A 16,588-nucleotide genomic window follows, 5' to 3' on the forward strand; every position below is an offset into this window, starting at 1 on the left:
TTAATTAATTAGTTAATTAGGTTTAATTAAACTAATTAAAGTTAATTAGCCTAATAACCTAATTAGACTAAATTAACTAGTTAGTTAACAAAACAGTCAATGACATAGGGGCCCCACGCCCTGTTGACCAGTCAAACTTTGACTGGTCAAATGGGACCCCCCTGGCCCACTTGTCAGCCTCTGTGTACAACCTGTGTACACAGGGCTGGGTACACCTAGCTTTTTCCTATTTATTTTTGAATTAATATTAAATTTCAGAATATTGCTAAAACTTTAGAAATTCATAGAAATCAATCCGTAACTCGGATGAAAAAGTTTGACACATGAAAGTTGCTCAGAATGACGAGACGACTCCGAATACGTGGTCCGTTCGTCTGCCACATGCCCCTAGCATAGCGAACATGCAACCTTTCCCCTCCGTTTCATCTGTCCGAAAATACCAAACTTCGGGAAAACTTTCCCGGATGTTCTCCCCCTTCGCCGGTATCGTGTAGCTTTGCGTTAGAGCACGCCTAGCGCTGCTTATTGCCTGTCATGCATCTGTTTGCTCTGTATTTACTGTTTCTTCCCCCTCTTCTCTCCGGTAGACCCCGAGACCGCTGCCGATGCCGCTGTGATCGACTACGTCGACGACGACCCCTCCTTCTCGCCTGAGCAACCAGGCAAGCCCCCCCCTTTGATCATCCCGATATCGCCCAGTCCATTCTCTCATGCTTGCATTAGATTTTGCTACTGTTATTGTTTGCTCCTATTCTGATGCATAGCCTGCTTTGTAACCTGCTTATTGTTACCTACCTGCTTATCCTAAACTGCTTAGTATAGGTTGGTTAGTGATCCATCAGTGACCCCCACCTTGTCCTTGTTGCCCCTGACGATGACTCGATCAACATGATCGACGACCAGAGCCCGACACCTCACATCACATCACACCCCTTTTGTTGCTCGACTCTGCAGAGCTACTATCGAGTGCCGAGGGTGATCCCTCATAACGCACTCCTGATGATAATTCTGTAGTGTAGCTATTCGGCCGTGGTCATCGAGGGTGATTTCCTCTTTCACCATTCCCGATACGGCTCTGGCGTGCAACATCTCAAGTGTGAACCTCGAGGGTGGTCCCTCTTACGTTCACCTTCATGATTACATTGAGTGGAATCCACTGGGGGTGATTCCTCGAGTTTTCCCCTTGATGTCTGGACACACGGTTACCTTGACTTTACTTGAGGCCCTTGGGAAAGTCGGGCGGGCCCGGAGAGCACCCGCAAGATGGTTACGAGGCACGGCCGGGCCGGCAGGCCGCCCCCGAGTGGGCTGGGCTAGCCCTTGCCGTATTTCCTCGAGACGGGGCGACGGAGTCACATTATCGTGAGTCTCTGTTCGTCTCTGCAAGCTAATAATACACTATGGTTTGGGTATTTGTTCTGAGTTGGCCTTTGACCTTTACGCACTAACCACCACGCGAGAATAGTTATGGGCCTCGACGTCGCAGTATCAGCCGAAGCTTTGTCAGACGTCCAGTTCAGCATTGCGGCACGGTTGGGCCGGCACCATCCATGTAGAGGTGGAGCCTGGACCCGCCCTGCGCGCAACGACCCGGAGTGCAACGGGCGATGGGCCCAGACCCTGGAGTGCTTAGGATGTAGACCGGCGGGGACCTCTCTGCTGAGCCTAGGTAGGGCTACGACGTGTTGATCTTCCGAAGGCCGGACATTGATCCCAGAAAGGTGTGTCCGGCCAGAGTAATCAAGAGTGTTGGAAAACGTGGTGCACCCCTGCAGGGAAGATTATCTATTAATAGTTGTGTCCACGGTAATGGACGTTCAGACTTATATCCTGATCAATTACAACTAGAAATGGATACTTGAGATATGTTGCTCCGGGATTGCTTTCTCGCAGGGAGTCGAGGAAGGATCTCTGGGCCTTAATGTTACAACATGCTTGTTAATTAAACTGCTATTCTTTACTCTTCTACATGCTGCAAGATGCTTGGAGCTGCTTGAAGATGCTAGTCTTCGATAGGCTAGGCCTTCCCCTCTATTCTGGCTTTCTGCAGTTTAGTCCACAGATACAACCCTTCCATTTGATACCAATGCATACTTAGTGTAGATCTGATGCTTGCGAGTACTTTGGATGAGTACTCACGGTTGCTTTGCTACCCCTTTCCCCCCTTTCTTCTTCTTTCCGGTTGATGCAACCAGATGGTGGATCCCTGGAGCCAGATGCCATTGCCGACGGATACTGCTACTTGGAGACCGCCGCCGACCGGGAGTAGTTAGGAGGTCCCAGGCAGGAGGCCTTGCCTCTTCGATCATTGATGTTTGTGTCTGCCTTCTTAAGGCAGTCTTGTCTAACTTTATGTCTGTACTCAGATATTGTTGCTTCCGCTGACTCTTGTGTATCGAGCTATGTATTCGAGCCCTCGAGGCCCCTGGCTTGTAATATGGAGCTTGTATGACTTTCATTTGTGTCTAGAGTTGTATTGTGATATCTTCCCGTGAGTCCCTGATCTTGATCGTACACGTTTGCGTGTATGATTAGTGTACGGTCGAGTCGGGGGCGTCACACCCAAAAATATCCAAACAGGAGGGTTAGTTTGGGTTAGATGCATCTAATCCATTAAAAAATCTAACCCACCCAAGAGGTGCTTATTTGGGTTAGTTCTTCTCGGGACCACTAAAAAACACCTTTTTCTCTCGCTCTCCCCGCAGCAGATCCCTCCCCACTTCCTTGAAGCTTCTCGTCCTCTCCCTCCCTCTCGCACCGTCCGTGTAGGCACCTCGCCGTATCCGCGCTCCATCTAACCCTGCCATCCAAACACCTCATTGGCTAGAGTTAGTTCAGGGTTAGAATCTAACTCTAACCTCTAACCGAGTTAGAATATCCAAACAGAACCTGTGACACGTAAAGTCCTATTATCAAAATGCGGCGGTGAAAGTCCGAAAGGAGCACCATTGGAATGGAAGATGCCCAGTCCGACGGCAAAGGCTGATGCTTGCTGGGCGGATTGGCAGCTCCATCCGGTTTAGCATTGCGGCTCTACTGTCAGGCTGTGGTGCCTTGTTCATGCTCAATTGCTCAGCGTCTGTCTTGCCATGCCCAGGTGGATCCGTACTGGCAGATCCAGGGACGCGGGGAACCACGTGGCTACCCGTGCCGCCGCCGCGTCCAGCCTCAACGTACACTGGCGATGATCGACTAGAGTGCAGTCAACCAGCCTACGTGCATCCTATTGAACAACCAATTTTCTTTTTACTAGAACAACAGCACGAGCAGACCACATGCCACGTGCATTCTATGTAGCCGCGTCAACAACCATCGATCTCTTTTCTCAAACACAAAGTCAATCTGGTTAGACCTCCTACCTATCGATACCCCTTCCCCCACCCTTCGTACGTTAAAAAAAATCTCTATTATTAAAGGAGAATCGAATGTCGTGATGGTTCGACCTCCTACCTATCGATACCCTTTCCCCCACCCTTCGTACGTTAAAAAAAAAATCAGAAAAACTACCCACCGCTTCGAAAAAACAGCGCAGAGAAAGGAAAGAAAAACAGAGCCCACGACCCACCGACGAACACACGTCCCATCCTCCATCTCCCCTCACCCCAAAGAAAAGAGAAACAGCCCAACCAATCTCTCCGCTCTCGAGAAATTCGCCGCCGCTGCTCCCCTCATCGTCCTCTCCTGGTCGTCGTGGTTGCGGTCCTGGCCGTGGACGTCGCCGCCGGCCCCGCACTCCCATCTGCATGAGGATCATCTATTCTCCGTCTCAATTCCCTCCACCCCGCTCGATTCCAATCTAATCTCTCCCGAGAAACTTCACTCGACTCGGCCGTGGCGAAGATGGCCGGCGGCTCGCCGTCTGGCTTTCTCGCTGTTGAGCCCTGTTCCGCCTCCGCCCTCCACCCACTTGGCTCCAAGACGTCTTCCGCGGCCGTCAGCTTCCACGATTTGGGTTTGTGGCAGGCGTGAACTATGCGAGGAGGGTCCGGGGTGTGCGTCCTCTATGTGAATTCGACGGGTCGTCTTCATCGCAGGCGGCCATGGGGAGGACACATGTGGCGGAGCAGATGGGGTACGAGGACGCGTAGAAGGCAAACAGCTCAGACTTAAGCCCTTTGCCCCCGTCAGGACTCTGTCACAGGTGCGTGCATCTCGATCCTTTCCTTCGTTCTGGTCGGTTAATTAAGTGCCCGTGAACCAATATTCCTCTTGGCGCGCTTTCGGCCGATGGCAAAACGAACACAGAGCAAACCTGGCTTGTCTTGGGATGGACTGAATCAGCTAACAACGTAGCTAGCTAGCTTTGCCTTGAGATGGATCCAGTCGATGGATTGATTGGTCGACTAGCAGGTGGATTCTGTTGATGGACTAGCTAGCAACACACACGCACACACTGGCATGTAACGCTATTTGCTGTTTATACTTCTTCAACTCACGTTGATACAACCTAGGAGCTACATGTATCACCTGGCTAGGTAGAGTTACGATTACTGCTCAAAGAAAAGTAGACTTATGATTTCTATACTACTTTGACAAGCAATCGTTGGTGAACTCTAACAATCTGCTCAAAGAAAAGTAGTAGTTCCTTTTATTGTCCCAGTTGTTATTTCTACCTTGCTCTGATGTATAAGATACTCCATATAGGAGGTCAAGCTTGAAAAATGTATAATACCCGACTTGTCGAGAATCATGTTAATAAAGCTGTCATGATATTTTCCCTGCTTCAAAGTGCTCCCTGAGGTATTAGTTAACGGTAGTCTGTATTGATTTTTTTGTACAGAATTTGACCATTTGTGCAGGCTTTGGTTCGTGATGGATCGACCTTAAAGTCTTAATGATTACCCTTTCCAACAAGCAACAGTGGGGTTGTTCTGCTCAATCCTGCTATTTTTTTAGTCCATTAATTTGTATGTGTTCTTCGCCTAAGAGATTTTATTAATTTCGGTTGGGTTCTAATTAGAGATGCATATAAATAACTTTGTTCTGGTTTTCATAAAAGTAATATGGCACACACCTAGAAGGTTATTGATTATACGCTGCAACCCATTTTATTAAGTTGGGTTTTCTTGACACCATTTTCTATTGCAGGCTACTGAATATATACAGTTCTTGCAAGAGAACGAACATAAGTGTATTTGGGTGAGGCACCAGATACAACATCTCACTTTTCGTTTTGGAAATTATCTTTATTTAACTCCAAGAGGTCACCAGCTGAAGGTATGGTACATTCTGATCTTTTTGTTTGTCACTAAGCTTGACAACATCTCACCAACTATAGCAGTAATGTGATTCATTCTTTAGGTTGTGTTTGGCAATGGAATAGTAATTTGGCTGCTGAGGTATCAAGGTAAGGACAAAAATATTTCCCATTTTTATTTATTTCTATGGTTGTCATAGTCTATTTTAAGCCCGTATTATTTTTGGTGATTGCGAAATGTATTCAACTGCATGAAGAAATAGAAGATAAATCTTGTTTCAAACTTTGAGTGTATACTGAAGTTACATGAAGCCTTCGGCACTCCTTTTTAGTTATTGCTGATTTAGTTAAAGTACTAAATCAACGACAACTAATATCAAACAGAGGGAGTATATTATGACCTCCTCTTAACTTGCCTTTAGTAACAAACATGATAGTACCAAAATTAGTTCTAGGAGGATAGTACTAAAACTCTCGTGCCATTGAAAAACTATTGAGAAATTTTAATTTATTGCATAGTGCAGGCGGAAAAAGTTTAATTCACCCCGAGAAGAGCCCTTCGAGAACAATTGTTTTGGACTTTTGTGGTACTCTCAAGTGAGGGGTCTTTTGTGGTCTTGCTAATATAGATAAACCATAACCATATTTATATGATTCTCAACATCCTTGGAGCGAAAGACAGTAACTGCATAATGAAGTTTAAATCATATTCATTTGTTTGTTTCAGTGATGAGTTTTTCTTTTGTTTGCTTCTTTGACCAGTTTGTAACCAGTCTTCTGGATCAGAGTAACTGAAAGTTGATGTGTAATATTAGGGCTGTGATTGCAGTGTATCAAATGGGCTAATTTTTATATTTGACTCATCACATATAGAATTTGTATTTTTTTAAATCAGGAACAAATATAGTTTAAGTATTTTGAAGTGAGATGTGCTTTTTCAGTTGTTTGCCACATGGTTTGTTTCAAGATGGGATAATAAATTGGTAAAAATCACTTTCCTTTGTTGGTACCAATACCAATGCCACCAAGTGCAGTCATATTGACGACAGTCAAATAGCCTTGCAGAATGGACAATGTTCAAAGATAGCAATCATTATGTTGTGTCTAGATATGAGTGGAAAACGTGCTACGTGTGTACTGCTACTACACCGGCCCAAGTACTTATGTACAGTTCCTCCTGAATTCAGACACTAAGAAGCTAAGCTTTTGGAAATGAATCTACTTATCCAAGAGGCTGGCAACAAGATCGGATGTTCAATAACTAGTGGAGCAACACTCGATTGACAGGAAACTATGAGCATGCTACCTACTTTCTAATTTTCTTGCATGCAGCGAATTGACTTCCCAAAGAACTACATGGAAGGGATATATGTTTGATTTGTTTTGAATTGATTGCAAGAAATACATGTATGGCACATACAACTCTATTCTCAAAACATATATGAATGAAAATTTATTTGATTTTTTTTAGCAATGTCTTATGTCTAAGTTTATTGTTCCGTGGCAACGCACGGGCATTCAGCTAGTTTCATTAATAGTATAAGAAAGAACAAATAGGAAAAATCACACCCACCGGCGCAGGCAGATCTTCGTGCAGCCCATAATAATCAGGCCATGTGACGACACACTGCCAGCACTCACTTAGCAATACGTAACAAACGACTCGCTTGCTACTGTACTTTGACGGATGGGCATATGAAATCCCTTGCTACTGTACTTTGACGGACCGGGATATCAAATCTCCGGTCGTCTGTCCCGCGTGTGTCTTATTGACCCTGACGACCTTCCGCACATGCTTTTCAGTTTTCACTTGGCTTGTGTCGATGCGATGGAACTTGGGTTTGAAAGAGTACATTGAAATGACATCTTCATACGAGCGCTCTGCATCGGTGATTCCGGAGCAACTACCGTGTGATAGCTACCAGGAGATATGGCGTCTCCCAATTACCCAACCAAATCGAAACAATTATGGTGGCTGGTTGGTACTCCCTCCGATCTACATTAATTGTTATTAATTTAGTATAAAATATAATATTTTATACTAAATCAATATTATAATATTTTATACTAAATCAAGAACAATTAATATGGACCAGAGAGAGTACATTTGATGGAAGCGCCGTCAAATTCCTCATAATGAAAACACGGGCTCCCCTGTACGTTCAGCTCTAAGCATTAGAGGCATTGTAACGAATGCGCTAGCTGCAAAGGGGAAAAAAAACCATTGAAACTTTTGGAGTGCATAATCTTAGGGTCGCGTCTCGCTGATAAGATGGGTATTCCTCCAAATGGTTGTTGAATGCGACTGGCTGGAAATTGTGTAGGCCATCTTGGATCTTTTAGAATACCGAGCTTTGGGAGCAGTGATTATTGATGGTTATCGGAAGTTGATGACTTCTTTCAGCAAGGCGGCGATTGTGTATTGTGTCCGAGAAAGTAATGCCGTTACGCATTGGCTAGCGTGAGCAAATTATAGACAGAAACTTTTTGAGGACTGACATAATTATCCTTCTGACTTTTTAATCCCCTCCCATGTAACAGATATGATTATTGTTTAATGAAGTCACAGAAGTTAACAAAAAGACTCGCTTTGCATAGCCTTCAGCCATAGACACAATTGCGGAACCAGCGTACATCATATGGTACCTTGTCATGCCGTCATCAAGCCTCGCCGCCATCTTGCATGCAACCTTGTTCATGGACATCACGGGCAATTTAGGGGCAACTCCAACACGGATCATCAAATGGACATCCTACGGACGAGGAGCTCCATCCAACCGAGTCATTTAAAGGCCGCTGGCACCGATTTTTGCATTGATTTTTGAAAATAATGCATGGGAAAGACCCTAGAAACAAGTAATAAAACATCCGCAGAAAAAACAAATCTAAATCTTCGCCTCCGTTGCTCTGGAAATCGACGTGGTCGTCGGAGGTGAGGGCCAGCACGAAGGAGGCAGTGGTGACAATGAATGCCTTTTTGGCATCATCGCCCGTTACACGTCATCGTACTCAGCCTCCAACCCCTCGGAGAGGCGGTTGCGCTCTGCCTTGTGGACGCGGAACCTCCAATGCTCGCGACGGATGGCGCAAAGGTTGTGAATGGAGTCGAGCACGACCAACAATGGTCACGACGACAACTCTGGACACGCGCTCCGCCTCTAGTTGGTCCTTCGTTGGCCGGTACTCCTCTAGAAGCTGAAGGTTGTAGTGCTGCTTCGCCAGCAGTTGCCTGAACGCGGGCGCCTGCTCCTCCTCCACCGGCACGGGCGCCTGCTCCTCCTCCACTAGCACCCGTTCGTAGTGCTACCTCGCCTGCACCATGCTGAACCCGAACACCGACGGCTCCTCCACCGACACGGACTCATGCCCCTCCTCCATGGTGATCCCCATCATGGGTCACCCTCCTCCTCGTCCTCCATCTCCTCTGAGCGCTCTGGAGAGCTGACCGGTTGGTCGGGATCAATGCGTGCTTGGAGTCGGGGCTTCGCGTCACGGACCTCCATTGCGATTTGGGCGAGACGCGCCGACGTGACGCTCTTGTTCCACATTGCAAAGGATCAGGCTATGGTGACGGGAGACGACGGGCGAGGATGAGAACAAGTGATTGGACAACTGCTCAGATGGTAGAAGGGCTATGAGGGATAGGGTTTTGGGACGTGGTCAGCCAACTTAAATAGCTGAGGCGGGGCGAGTGTCGGGTTGAATGCAGAGCGTCAGCGTAGGCTTCTATGGCTCCGCCCCGGTGTGAGTGTCGTGCAGGCGAACGACCGGCCAGCCAACAAGAATGAAGGCAATCGGCCGATCACGTCCGCTCTGAGTGCGCAGACGGTTCTCAAGACGACGTAGAGAGAGCGGAATTCGATGCTGAGTCGCAGGATTTTGGACTTTGGACCGGATAAATTCGATGAGCGCCGTTGAATGACCTAAAGTGTTCTGATCAGTGGCGGAGACAGGGGTGCCCTGCCCCCCTAGCATCTGTGATTTAGGCCTAATAGATGAATAGTAGCAGTGATTTTTTTGCTAAAATGGGTGTTTTTGATGGATTGGCCCACCCCAACAAGGTTGAACAATACTCGGCCCTCCTCATCCTATTTTTCTGGCTCCGCCACTGGTTCTGATCATCCAGCCCAGACATTTGCGGGTTGTTTGGTAATCAGCATCGGAGTTGCTAAGAGCAACTCCAATGGGCCACCCCAAACAGACGACGATTTCGTCCGTTTTTTGTCCGTCTGGGTTGACCGCCCGCCCGGCGTCCGCCCTGTTTTTGATATGGGTCGGCAGCGCGCCCAACGCGCCGACCCATATGTGCCGGCGTGGCCGGCTGGCCGCCCAATTTTACATTGATTTGCATTCAACATATTGTCAAATGAAAATGTTTTTACAAGCCAAATAGTCTGGCCGCCCAAATAAATAGTATAGTTTTACAAACCAAATACAAATAAAAATGTTTCACATAGTTTTGCAAACGAATAAAAGAAGATACATCTATTGGGTGCCAACATGAGCCCACATATACTCAACCAAATCATTTTGCAGTTGCACGTGAGTTTCCCAATCACGCATGTCTTCATGAAATTGAGTGAACTGCTCAAATGTTGCCGCTACTCCATGCTCTGGCACAACATTCTCACCCTGAAACTGAAAGCCTTGATCGTACAGATGTTCCGAGCGCTCGTCTTCTACGATCATATTGTGCATGATCACACAAGCAGTCATCACCTCCCACAGTTTCTGCATGCTCCAAGTATTAGCAGGATACCGAACGATGCCCCATCGATATTGCAAAACACCAAAGGCACGCTCGACATCCTTCCTAGCACTCTCTTGCTCTTGGGCAAATCTTTTTCTTTTCTCTCCGACAGGGTTGGGTATTGTTTTGACAATAGTGGTCCACTGAGGATAGATACCGTCACCCAGATAGTACCCTTTGTCGTAGTTGTGTCCGTTGACAATAAAGTTCACCGGTGGGCTGTTGCCTTCGGCAAGCCTAGCAAACACCGGCGAGCGCTGAAGCACGTTGATATCATTGTGTGATCCAACCATGCCAAAGAAAAAGTGCCAGATCCAGAGATCTTGAGACGCCACGACCTCTAGTATGACAGTGCAAGCCCTGACATGTCCCTTATAGTGCCCTTGCCAAGCAGAAGGGCAGTTCTTCCACTCCCAGTGCATGCAGTCTATGCTGCCAAGCATCCCCGGGAAGCCCCTGCTGGCATTCATTGCCAACAAACGGGCTGTATCTTCAGCTGTCGGCTCTCTCAAGTACTCAGGGCCAAACATAACAATAACAGCCTTGCAGAACTTATACAGGGACTCTAGGCATGTAGACTCGCTCATACGGACGTACTCGTCAATGAGATCACCGGACACTCCGTATGCAAGCATTCGGATGGCGGCAGTGCATTTCTGAAAGAGGAGAAACCAATCTTGCCGACGGCATCCTCTTTGCACTCGAAGTAGTCGTCATAGCCGACCACTCCCTCTCTAATACGGTTGAAAACATGCCTACTCATACGGAAACGGCGGCGGAATTTGTGATGTTTGAACAACGGGTTTGTTGTATCAAAGTAGTCCTTCTAGAGAAGGAAATGCCCGCTCTCTCGGTTGCGATTCAACGCCGGAAGGTGGCCCGGAATGGAGCCACGAAACAACGGCCGCTGGCTGTTGAGGTGGTGATGGACCAATACGGCAGCCAATATCTCCTCCTCATCGTCGGACGACGAATCGTCGGAGTCGAAAAGGAAATTGTGAAAAAAGAACTCGTCAGCGGAGTCCATTTCGTACCTTGGCAAACTGTCAAACAGCTCGCGGGCGTTGAAGGAGACGGCCGGCGAGGGGAGTCGCGTCGCCCACAGACCCGCTAGCTGCCCTGTCGGCGTCCGACGAGTGTGACGACGTCCGACGAGCGTGCCGGTCGGATGTGGCAGGGGCGGCGAGGCGGCTTCTTGGTCGCGGGCGGCTGTGCGGTGGGGGGAAGCGGTGGTGGGAAGCAGTTTGCTCCCCGGCGGCAAAACGACAACGGAGGGCGACGGGGGGGAGGGGCGGCGTTGCTGGGCGGATGTGGAGGCGGTGGCAGATGGAAGAGTCGCCGGCAAAAATGGGCTGCGGCGTCGGCGACGGAGGAGGCGGGCGAGGGTTACTTGTTGGCCGGGGGGTGAGAGGGGAGGCCAATGTGCCACAGACCAACGGGCCCGGGAACAGGAGTAGGCGAGCGCGCGCGTCCGTCGCATGTCCGCGCCGACACAAATCCGGCTCAAAAATGGGCCGGGAATGGGTTGCCCGCGGACGAAAAACGAACGCCCGTCCGTTTAAGTCGACGCGTTGGACCGCCTTTTGTGTCCGCATCGACCCAAACGGACGGCCGCGGACGAAATGAGTCGCCCCATTGGAGTTGCTCTAAGACAGCGAACAACGAGTGCAAAGGCCGCAATGGAAGCTTCAGGTTATACTACAACACAACACCAGCCAAAACCAAACAACGAGCGCAGGCAGATGCGCCTCGTTCAACCTCAAATTCCACTGTTTCATATGCATATGCCAAAATGCGCAGCTTACAAGTGAGATGGATTGTACTGCAACTGCATCCATTGATCGCTCCTGCCCACTCCAGAAAACTACTATTGCTGCCGGTTCCATTGATCGCTAAAAACCACCGCATGCCACCGCCCACCAACGTCGCCGGCGGCCGCCACACCCTCATCAGCTTCAGCACAAACTCTACTCTATATGGATCTCCTTACCTCTCCGTCGACCCCACTCTCTCTGGCTCAGGGCCTCAGGCACGCCTAGGAAGGACGAAAGGGGCCGTTGTGATTCACGGGTCGACCTCGCCGCCGGCGCCGCCGGGCCAGCCTTTCCCGCCTCGCAGGGTTTTCGTCGGGAAGCACCAGGCCGTCGTCTGCCGCGTCGCAGCCCCAGCCGTTCCAGTCCGCCGCGTTGGCCGGCGCCGGGGCCGCGCGCGGGCGCCGGCAGTGGAGCAGCGCCATGCCGAGCCCGCCCTGGCCGCACCTGCCCAGGCGCGCCTGCCATCCGGGCGGCCGGAAGGCGAACACCTCCACCGCGTCCCCGTCACGCATGCCGCCGTGCCGCGACAGGAACAGGGACCACTCGCCCGTCAGGCGGTACGTGCGGGCGAGGCGGTCGCGCTTCAGCATCATGTGGTACGACCTGCCCAGGCGGTCGAACGCCGGCACAGCCAGCCCGCCGCCGGCCAGGACCATGTGCCGCTCCCCCGGCGTCATCGTGCTGAGCAGCGGCGAGGCCCTCACCAGGCCGTCCGGCAGGACGAGACGCGCCTTGTCGCGGCTGCGGTCCGAGAGGGTCAGCCGCTTCGTCAGCACCAGCGACGGCCGGGGGACGTGGAGGCGGTGAAGCTCGGCGCGAAGTCCGTCGTCGTCCCGGTAGACCTGAGGCTCCTCCCCGTGGATGCCGGCGTCGCTGCCGCCGTCGCCGTCCACGGCGAGAGGGACGGGCCGATTCCCGAACACCTCGCCGTCGCCGTGGCCGTCCCATTCGCCTTCCTCGGTAAGAGAGCAGGGCCGATTCCCGAACCCCTCGCCGTCGCCGTCCACGGTGGGAGAGACGGACCGATTCCCGAACCAGTCGCCGTTGCCGTCGCCTTCCACGGTGGGAGAGACGGGCCGATTCCCGAACCCGTCGGCGTTGCGGTCGCCTTCCACGGTGGGAGAGGCGGGCCGATCCCCGAACCCGTCGCCGCGGCCGTGGCTGGCGATCTCCTGGATCGTAGAGGCCGCCTCGTATGGGAGGCACCGCACGAGCCTCTTCTTGGGCGGGAGCAGCTCCAGAGGGACGCCGGCGAGCTCCTCACCGGGCGTGGTGTCGCAGGCGGGCAGGGTCTTCGGAGACCCACGCGCGGGCGCCAGTTGTTCGACAGAATGCCCCTCTCTCGCCCGCTTGGCAGGGGCAGTACAAGCGAGGGCCAGCACGATGGTGGGGAGGTCGGAGGCCGAGGAGGCTCCCCCCACCGGCGAAGTCCGACGGCGCGCCGGCTTCCGGAGGGTACGCCGTGGAGGCGGCAATGGCGGAGACGACGAGAGACGGGACAGATGAGAGGTGACGGGGGGTAGCGGCGGCGGCGGGGGCAGAGGTGGTGACGGCGGCATCTGGAGGGCATCGGCTGGAGGGCACGGAGGCGGCAATGGCAGGGAAGACGAGGGAAGGGGTGGCGGCGGTGGCAGAGGAAGCGGGGGCGGAGGAGGCAGCGGAGGGGGCGGCGGCAGACGGTGATGACGATGGCCGGGCGGCGGTGGCCTTCTGCTTGCAGGGGAAGTTGGCCTGGGGCCAGAGGGGGACAAGAAGGGAGATTTGAGAGGCCCCATCCGCGGCGCCGCGGTGCACTTCGCCGATTGGCAACACAACCGCAGGGCCCCGAGGTTTATTCGATCCCTCTCCTCTCCTCTCAACTCCTGTGCGTTTGCCCTATTTCCGAAGGAACTGCTGTATATATAACATTCAGAGGCACAAAACTGTGTTCCAGATCTAATGGCTGCCTCAAGATTTCTGGTGTATTGCAAAAGGAAATTAAAGCCATCCTCTTTTATTTTTTTATGTTCTCACTCGAGCCGTAATCCCGCGTGAGGACGCTAATACGCCGCGACCGTACGCGTGTTTGCGCGCCGGCTACCGAACAAGGGGCGGTGGCGCTACCGACGCGGGGCAGTTGCGGCGTGCATGAGTGGCGCTATCCGGCGGCAGCGAGTACCAGCACCCACCGGCGTCGCGGAGCAGTTGCGGCGTGCATGAATGGCGCTATCCGGCGGCAGCGAGTACCAGCACCCACCGGCGTCGTGGATGAGCACCCTCGGTGAGGAGGGACGGCACCGACCGACAACGTGGCCGATGATGACGTTAGCGGCGTGCTGGCGGATAATGATGATTTGGTTCAACAATCGACCCCCTTCAAGGCCCGCTTACAAATATTGTTTATGCGAGGGTGGTTTTTGCTTATGTGCCATGACAGTTGTCCCCTCTGGTGTTGTCCAGTGCAATTCGCGTATGTTATAATTGCTAACTTTATTTGATACCCGCGGGTTTCTTAAAAAAGTGGTTCTTCCGTTTATGGTATTGAATTCGGGGAGAAGATGATGAGGCACACTTTGGTAATCTATTTTTACCATTTATCCTTAAAAAAAGAAAACCAAAGAATTTAGATTATTCCGAAATGGACAAAAGATCAAAGTTCATTCTACGAGAGGGCAAATGACTGCAAGATGGGTTAAACATCAAATTATAAGTAACTTGGGGTGAAAATTCAAATGCACCTGTATGGTCTCTCTCCTATTTTTCTAACACAAATTGATTTATATAAAACATTAAAGCACGAAATTGTTTTCAAGATATAATGGTTGCAACAAGATTTCAAGTATATTACAAAAGGAAATAAAGCCACCCGCCAATCCTCTTAATACTTTCTTTTCTCACTCGAGAGATGGTAATCGAGCCCAAGGACCCTAATACAATGTGACCGTACGCGTGTTTGCACTAGCGCTAACCAACAAGGAGCTATAGCTGCCAGGTGGACGAGGAGCTATAGATGCCGGAGCAGTTGCAGTGTGCATGAGCAACACTATCCGACGCGACGAGTAGCAGCAAACACCAGCATACTGGACCAGTGGTGAGGAGGGGACGTCACCGGCCGACAATGCGGTCACATAAGTGGTTCTTCCATTCGTGGTATTGAATTTGGAGACAAGATGATGACGGTTACTTTGATAATCCCTTTTTACCATTTGACATCAAAAGAAAGAAAGAAGAGAATGCAGATTGCTACTTGTGAGCTGTGTTGGGTTTTTCCCCGAAGAGGAAGGGTGAAGCAATATAGTAGCTGATAAGTATTTTCCTCGATGAGAACTAAAGTTATCGAACCAATAGAAGAATCACACGAAGCCTAGTGTATAGCACCTGCACACACGAGCAAATACTTGCACCTAACGCAGGCAAGAGGGTTGTCAATCCCCTTGAACTCGTTACTTGCAAGGATTAAATCAGACAGTGGTAGATATATAAACCGCAAAACAAAATTAAAGTAAAAGAATTGCAACAATGTATTTTTGGTTTTTGTAATATGATAAAAGTAGACCCCGGGGCCATAAATTTCACTAGAGCCTTCTCTCTTGAAACATAGCATACGATGGGTGAACAAATTACTGTTGGGCAGTTGATAGAAAAATGCATAGTTATCATGTTATTCATGACAATGATCATGTATATAGGCATTACGTCCGTGACAAGTAGACCGAAACGATACTGCATCTACTACTATTACTCCACCAATCGACTACTATCCAGCATGCATTTATAGTATTAAGTTGATAACAAACAGAGTAATGCATGAAGCAAGATGACATAATGTAGACAGAATAAACTCAAGCAGTATGAACGAACCCCTTCATTCTAATGGCAACAATACAAATACATGCCTCGCAACCCCTTCTGTCACGAGGTGAGGACACCACAAGATTGAACGCATTACAAAGCACCTCTCCCACTGAAGATAAATCAATCTAGTTGGACAAACTAAACGAATAGATCAAAGAGAAATACAAAGATATAACAATCATGCATAATAAAGTACAACAAATACTCAATTACTTTCAATAAATAATCTGATCATAAACCCACAATTCATCGGATCCAAACAAACATACCGCAAAAGAAGATTGCATCGGATAGAACTCCATGGAGATCATGGAGAACTTTGTATTGAAGATCAAAGAGAGAGAAGAAGCCATCTAGCTACTAGCTATGGACCCGTAGGTCTGTGGTAAACTACTCACACATCATTGGAGGGCAACAAGGTTGATGTAGAAACTCTTCGTGATCGATTCTTCTCTGGCAGAGTACCGAAAAAGGTCTCCAGATGGGATCACGGAAAGAAGCTTGCGGCGGCAGAAAAGGTGTTTCTTGTGGCTCTATGTTGGTTTCGTGATTTATTGGAATTTATGGAGTTGGAATTAACTCAATCGGAGACCCGTCGGTCCCACAAGCTCACGGGGTGCGTCTGGTGAGCTTGTGGAGCTCCCGTAGCTCCCCTGGTCTCCTCCCCAGGCTCCTAGGGTCCCTTCTAGTCCAGAAAAAAACATCGTAAAGTTTTTATCGTGTTTGGACTTCGTTTAGTATTGATTTCCTGAAAAACCAAAGACATGCAGAAAACAAGAACTAACACTAGGCACTGAGTTAATAGGTTAGTTCCCGAAAATGATATAAAGTTGCATATAAAGTATCTAAAATTGATAATATGATGGCATGAAAAAGTAAAAAAATATAGATAAGTTGGAGGCGTATGAGCATCCCCAAGCTTAATTCCTGCTCGTTCTCGAGTAGGTAAATGATAAAAAATAGAATTTTTGATGTTGAATGTTACCTAGCATG

The 16,588-nt window shown here is 49.7% G+C and overlaps 1 long non-coding RNA gene across 5 annotated transcripts; it reads left to right on the forward strand.

Moving 5' to 3' along the window:
- The first annotated feature begins 3,526 nt into the window (after positions 1–3,526).
- LOC109768406 (uncharacterized) lies at positions 3,527–6,663 on the forward strand. 5 transcript variants are annotated; one of them, XR_012204476.1, is made up of 3 exons: positions 3,527–4,141; positions 4,781–5,217; positions 5,302–6,663. It is a non-coding gene; the product is annotated as an uncharacterized lncRNA (long non-coding RNA). The 5 variants fall into 5 exon arrangements; XR_012204477.1 differs by having other exon boundaries at positions 4,800–5,217; XR_012204475.1 differs by having other exon boundaries at positions 3,531–4,141; positions 5,089–5,217.
- Positions 6,664–16,588: the final 9,925 nt, after the last annotated feature.

The sequence above is a fragment of the Aegilops tauschii genome, chromosome 3 (assembly GCF_002575655.3).
Source record: "Aegilops tauschii subsp. strangulata cultivar AL8/78 chromosome 3, Aet v6.0, whole genome shotgun sequence".
Classification (NCBI taxonomy): Eukaryota; Viridiplantae; Streptophyta; class Magnoliopsida; order Poales; family Poaceae; genus Aegilops; species Aegilops tauschii.